Source organism: Populus euphratica, unplaced genomic scaffold (genome assembly GCF_000495115.2).
Source record: "Populus euphratica unplaced genomic scaffold, PopEup_1.0 scaffold113.1, whole genome shotgun sequence".
NCBI classification, from domain to species: domain Eukaryota; kingdom Viridiplantae; phylum Streptophyta; class Magnoliopsida; order Malpighiales; family Salicaceae; genus Populus; species Populus euphratica.
Window position 1 is genome coordinate 608,742 of NW_011499984.1, and position 6,531 is coordinate 615,272.

The following is a 6,531-nucleotide window of genomic DNA, read 5'->3' on the forward strand; positions in this document are numbered from 1 at the left end:
CCAGTGCGTAATGGCATCCAACATATCGGCTATCACATCAGTCGGTAATGTATCGAGCACTCAAGCTATTTATCATTGCATCGACCAGAAAAGAAGAAAAAAAAAAAGGAAAAGAAACCACCATCTCTCTCAGTCAAAGCTGTAGAAGAGATGAGCAGCCATTGCATTTTAATAAGCTTGGCTGTCCATCGGTGCCGACAATTCATTTTGAAAATGAACAGTGCCTTCTCGTGGAAGAGATACTGAAGGTGTTGTGATAGAACTTTACTTTTGTTATTAGGCAATGCCATTTCCATTTTGCCAGTCCCATTAACTAAGAGTAAGTGCAAGGAACACGATCCCTTTCGCTCGCTCACCTTAAAAAACATAACAGAAGGCTTCAAGATAGTCTCAGGAAATTATAAGGGAGAAAGGGATTCTGCGAAGTTGTTCCCCCTCCTGGGGCTCCATCTGTACGGAAAGTCCGATTGCAGGAACAAGTTTGGAAGAACATAAAGGGTTGAGGTAGTGGGGTCCTGTTTGCTATAATTCCATCACTTATTTCAGCCTGTATCACCATCTTTTTCAGTAACATCCAAGCCAATCTAGCCTCATATAATCTCACGTAAATTAATGCACTTATCATCTGTTTGAAGATAGTGAGCATGACATAGAATCCAAGTATATTTTTAAACGACAATACACCACCAAAAAGCTTATTGTTAAGAAAGTTATTATTATTTTTAATCTTTTTTAATTTAAAGTCTGTAACCTCCACATAACTTTATATATGTGTGCGTGTGTGTGTGTGAAAGAAGCTAGTAACACTCCACTTAGAGGTGGAGGTGATTTGGTAGGATAAAAGTAAAGTTTCAAGATACATGCACAAATTTGATTGCTGAATTGAGACTTTCTCTCTCACAAAGATTCAAGTTGTACAACTTGCCAGCCCTGCATATTTGTGAGAAAGAGAATCATTCAACTATGGATATATTGAACATGGATGATGCCAAGCCGCTCCTGACTTGGCAAAAATCTCCTTTTCAAGAATATGACATTGCATATCACCGAAATGAGTAGGAAAGAACTTTCTTTGTATCGCGCTTCACCATGGACTAGAATATTTTTTATGTTAAAAATATATTTATATGCTGAAATGAATTAAAAAAACATATATAAAAAATCAATTTTAATCGATTTAAATTAGTATAATAAACTTGTAATTATAATAATCAGAGTCAAGCTAACTTGGAATATCTTGCTAACTTGCTATTCAAATCATAAGATTCAAGAATTATAAAACTTTTTTTTTATTAAAAAATATTAACTTCTCAAAGTTGTGATCTGAGTTATTAAACTTGAAGTATCTAATTTGAAAAAATTATAAAATTTAATTTTCAATCAAGTAAATATTAAAGGATAAAATAAAAAAAAATAATTTTAATGATACAAAGGGATTATCAAAATAACAATTACAAGAATGAGGAAAAAAACTAAAAAAAGAAAATTAGAAATCCAAATAATGAGGACCAAAATTGAAAAACAACATAAATTGTATATTTGACTGAATGATGAGATTAAAAAAAATTCAATTTAGTAAAAAAATAAAGGAAAAAATTAGAAATCTAAATAATGAGAATCGAATTGAAAAATATAATATTTAATAAATTGAGATTAAAATATAAAATTAAAAACAAATAAAACATTTATATAATGGTCAAGACCAAAAATTAAAATAAAAAAAAGATTGAAATTGAGATACTAACAACCAAGAAGGTCAAGTTGTAGTTTTTAGAGGAGGATAGAGACAAGAAGGAAAAAAAAGAAAGGTATACAGCGACAAACCTAACTACCATTAGAGATATGGGCTACACTAATAGAAATAACACTTGATGACGCTTCCAACAACATAACAAAATTGCATTTTTGAATATTAGGAGGCGTCATATGCACTATTCAAAAGGTGTGAACACATTCCATGTGCTTTTAGGTTTGTTACCGTATCTTGTTTGTTTTTTGTTTTTTTATTTTTTTAGCCAAATATCAAATTGTTTATGATCTGATATGTTAATATCAAAAAAACATTTGGAAAAAGATGAAAAAGCTCCTTAAGACTAATTATAATATTATAAGTTTCAAAGGTATTTTAGTCATTGTACTTTTAATTTTATAATTTTTCAAATAAGAAATAACCCCTCACCTTACATAATAATAATAAAAAAATATAGTTTGAATGTACCAAATTATCCTTTGATACCCAAATTGAGATTTTTGTTTTTAAGGGCTTTTCAGCTTTCCGTTATATTTTAGAAATAACAAGAGACATAATCATCCCTTATCAATTTGAGAATGATTAATGCACTATATAAAAAGACTTCAACAGCTTTAATAACTATAGTTATAAGTATTTAAATGAGATAAACAAAGATATCCAGTAAACAGTCCAGTGAATCTACAACTATAGTAATTTTCCTCACCACTTAGCTTCTGGTAATATTTCCGAATTTCTTAAAATCCAGATGAACACAGATTGAAAAGGGGTTGATGGGAAATTACAATGGTTTGAAAGCAAAATAAAGGCAGCCACCTGTCACTATTAGGTAAAGTTTTAAGCACTAAAAACCTTGGTAATATTCAATTTTCACACATGCAAATTCCAAAATAATAAGAAAAGATGAATAATAAGAGGCCAAGGAATCGGTAGAAACCATTGTGTCCCTTCTTTGAATATGTAAGTGACCTCTAAATCAAAGTGGTATCCTTCCAGATAAAGTTTTCTCTCTTTACTTTGACGCTTTTCCAAATTAAATATCAATAAATGATGGCTCGTGATGTCTATATATACCAAATGCTCTAATTCTCTCTCACAACGACAACATTGCACACATAAAATTTTTCTCAGTCAGCATTCTCATCCAAGACAATGGCTAACATGAGGCTGCTCTTATTCTTCGTCCTCATTATGCTTTTATTTTCGATGTTCGAAACTCGTTCAATCGTCCAGATTGCGCACGGAAGAGATCGTTCGTTGATAGAGAGTTCCAAAGAAATGTTGAAGGAAAGCATAGTAAGGCATGAGATGACTGGAGGTTTCAATGAGCGTTTTAGACTTAGCCCGGGAGGTCCTGATCCCCGCCATCACTAGCTAATCCTTGCGACACAAAGGAAGATCCACCACAGCCATTGAGTCATGGAAATATTTGTCAATTGTGGGTCACCTATATTATTTAGATTGGTAGTTTATGTCTTTAAACATGATAGAGCAAGCTGGGCTGAACTTTGTGTGACCAAGTGAAGATTTAGATTTTTCTTCCAAAAGATTGGACCTGAATTTTATTTTGGAAGCAAACCTGGACTTTGCTTTTCAGCTGAAGTTATTAAATTTTAAATTTGTTGGCATTTGATTACTTCTTCATAGTGTGAAAAATACTGGATATGGAACTTACATAAAGAGGATACAAAATTGTCAGACAAGATCAATGCCCTGGAGGTAAAAGTTAAATTTCTTCTTTCAGTTGTGTTTTTTGAGTATTTATTATTGATTAATCTATTTTGTGAATTGAGTGCATTAACGATGGTTTATGTTTATAAGGGAAGGGAAGAATTCGTGGATCACAAAACAGAGAAAGTCTAACCTAAAATCATCTCAAATATTATGCAATTAAAATCCTATGATTCTAAGTTGAAATTTATAGCTGTACATTGTTACGGAAGCATAGGTTTAGCCTTTACATTCGTATAATTCCTAAACTACTGTGTATATAATATAATACATAATTCTCATCAATGAAATGTGTGGGAAATAATTCATTGAAACTACTGCAATATTTGTTTCTTTATATGGTATCAGAAGAGCCACACTCTATCGAGCAAACAATCCATATCTCCATTATAACTCCCTTCTCCTATCAAAATCCAATTTTTATTCTTAACACTTAACCTCCTTTCGCAACAGATAAAACACTCATTGCTCTCAACATCACTGCCCAAATCAATGAAAACTTAACTCCCTCCTTTTTTCAACGGCGTGCTCAATTTGAAGCACTCCTTATAGGTTATGATTTACTCTATTATGCTATTTACTCTATTATGATCGAAGGTGCTTTTCGGTGCCCCTCTTCCGCTGTTGATGAGTTCCACATCTTTTCTATATGCTAGCTTGAAAAAAGCTAAAAACCTTACACGCTACCTGAGTAATAACTAGTTCTATGCAGTTGAAAGAGGAGCTCACCTTAATCCAGCATGGCCCATGCAGCGTGGCAATCGGTCGATCACAAACTATCTCCACGCTGTAAAGGCCTAGGCTAATGAAATCGCAATCATTGAACACCTAATATCGGATAATGACTTAAGCCTCTGTGTTGAATGATTTAGGTACAGACTTTCAGGAAATAGCAGCACCAGCTTGAACCAGGGAGTCATCACTGGCCTTTGAGGAGCTGCATGATATTTTTGGGGGACATGAGGGGTTTTATCACTTGCTGTCATGAATGGATAGGGTTTAAGGCAAATGGATGCACACAATGCATTTCAAAATGGTGAATTAACTGAAACTGTGCTTATGGAGCAGCCCCCAAGGTTTAAAGATTTGTCTAAACCTAATTATGTTTGCAGGCTAAGACTAGGGCCTTAAATAAGCCCCACGGGCTTGGTACACAACACTTAGAAATGCCATTCTTCGGTTGGGTTTTCACAGTTCCAGGGCTGTTAGTTCTGTTTTCATTGACATCCAAGGATCGTACCTGGTTTATGTTGATGTTGATGATCTTGTAATTACAGGGAATAATTCATCCTTTGTGGCATCTGTTATTCAACAATTGGGTGCTATGTTTTCTCTCAAAGATATGGGTTCTCTTTATCTCTTCTTGGGAGTTGAAGTGATTCCTACCAATGGAGGTTTATTTCTGTCACAACATAAATCTGTGCGTGATCTTTTAGCACAAACAAGCATGAGTGGTGCGAAGAATGTCTCATCACCTCTATCTATTACTTAATTTCTTAAATTAATTGATGGCAGCGCTTCTATGGACAGCTCCAACGTTCGTAGAATAATTGGCAGGCTTCAATATTTCTCCTTGTCGAGCCCAGACATCTCATTTGCAATCAACAAACACTCTGAACTTATGCATGAGCCGACTACAAATAACTGGACACCAATCAAAAGACTCCTCCCTACTTAAAACAAACCATTTTTTATGGTATACAACTCACCAATGTTGGACCTCCGGTCCTAACATACTCTAACGCTGATTGGGCTGGAAACATTAATGCCCGCACATCAACCCCGGCATAAATCAACTTCTTAAGTTCTAATCCTATTTCTTGAAGCTAAAAAAAAAAAAGAAAAAAAAAGCAATCTGACGATCCAAAACAGAGGCTTAATACCCGGCACTAGTGAATGCAGCTTCCGAAACAATGTGGCTGTCCACACTTTTAAAGGAACTTGCCTTTCTAGTCGGTGAATCTCCCCAGCTGCTATGTGATAATCTCGGATCCACACATCTCAGTTTCAACCTGACATCAACCATTCTAACTAGGGTCAAGTTTAAAACTCCACATTTCCCATGATTAGCAAGGTTGCTATCTGTTTTCGCTTAAGATTAAGTTTTTTAATTATAGTTTCTCCTTGGACGAAAGAAACAAAGAACATCGATCAAGGAATCGACGGTAGATTATCAGGTTGACAATGAGTAATCATCATATTATCTGTCAGATCACCAGTTATAATGTCCACCTTTTTCAGGAAAGCATATAAAAGATTAGCGCATCAAAATGCAGTGGAAGTTACCATCCATTGCATCTTTTTTAAATTATGTTTACCCTTTCTTGTCTGGATGGATTGAAGGACCTGCTGAGTTACCAGGTGTAAAGTAGCTGGGAGGGGAATGGGGTACTTATCATTTCCCATGCAGAGGTTTTGGCTGAATAGGGAGGAAGGGGACGTAAATTGGAGAATTGGAATGAAAATGAAAGATTGAATGTACTTTTAGGTGTTCTCAGGGAGGGTGCGTGTGGGGAAAAAAAAACACAACCTCAGCGGGGACGATTGAGACTCCTGAAACGCAGGAGGAGATTTTGTATCTCATCGAGTTTTTTTGATTTGCTACAGTTTAAAGTAGTTTATTACTCTGATGGTTTTGTGGCTAATTGAAAAGAGGAAGGGAATGCTGAGGCCCCTCAGGAAAGTGCGATACTGAGCCAGGTTGAATGTCTATAGAAGAAGGCTACAAATTGATTAGGCAAACTTTTGTCTGTTCTGTTCTAGGTTTGTATTTGTCATCTGCATGAATTTATTATATATATTGATCAGTTACTGCCAGAATGTATTTAAAAGTTGAAATACTGGTAAAAGAGAGTTGAGATTGAGTCCAAGGATAGACCTCTTCCTCGCTTGAATAAATTGAGTTTTGTCCTAGCTCGCATTCATTCCTCATCCTAAATCTAAATTGAAGTTGATAAATATTGACAGAAAGTTTGTCTATATATTACACTATACTATAAACAGCGGGGGAAATCACTGTTACTCCCACACTAAAATCATTGTGAATTTTT

At 34.8% G+C, this 6,531-nt stretch overlaps 2 long non-coding RNA genes across 10 annotated transcripts in view; both read left to right on the forward strand.

The window, feature by feature from the left end:
* LOC105139991 (uncharacterized) overlaps positions 1 to 4,866 on the forward strand; it is a 19,719-nt gene extending 14,853 nt beyond the window's left edge. For all 9 annotated transcript variants that reach the window (XR_845110.1, XR_845111.1, XR_845105.1 and 6 more), the window contains one exon: positions 4,486 to 4,866. This is a non-coding gene — a long non-coding RNA (uncharacterized LOC105139991). The remainder of the gene's footprint in view (positions 1 to 4,485) is intronic.
* On the forward strand, positions 3,180 to 3,825 carry LOC105139989 (uncharacterized). The gene is made up of 2 exons (XR_845101.1): positions 3,180 to 3,469; positions 3,572 to 3,825. It is a non-coding gene; the product is annotated as an uncharacterized LOC105139989 (long non-coding RNA).
* Positions 4,867 to 6,531: the final 1,665 nt, after the last annotated feature.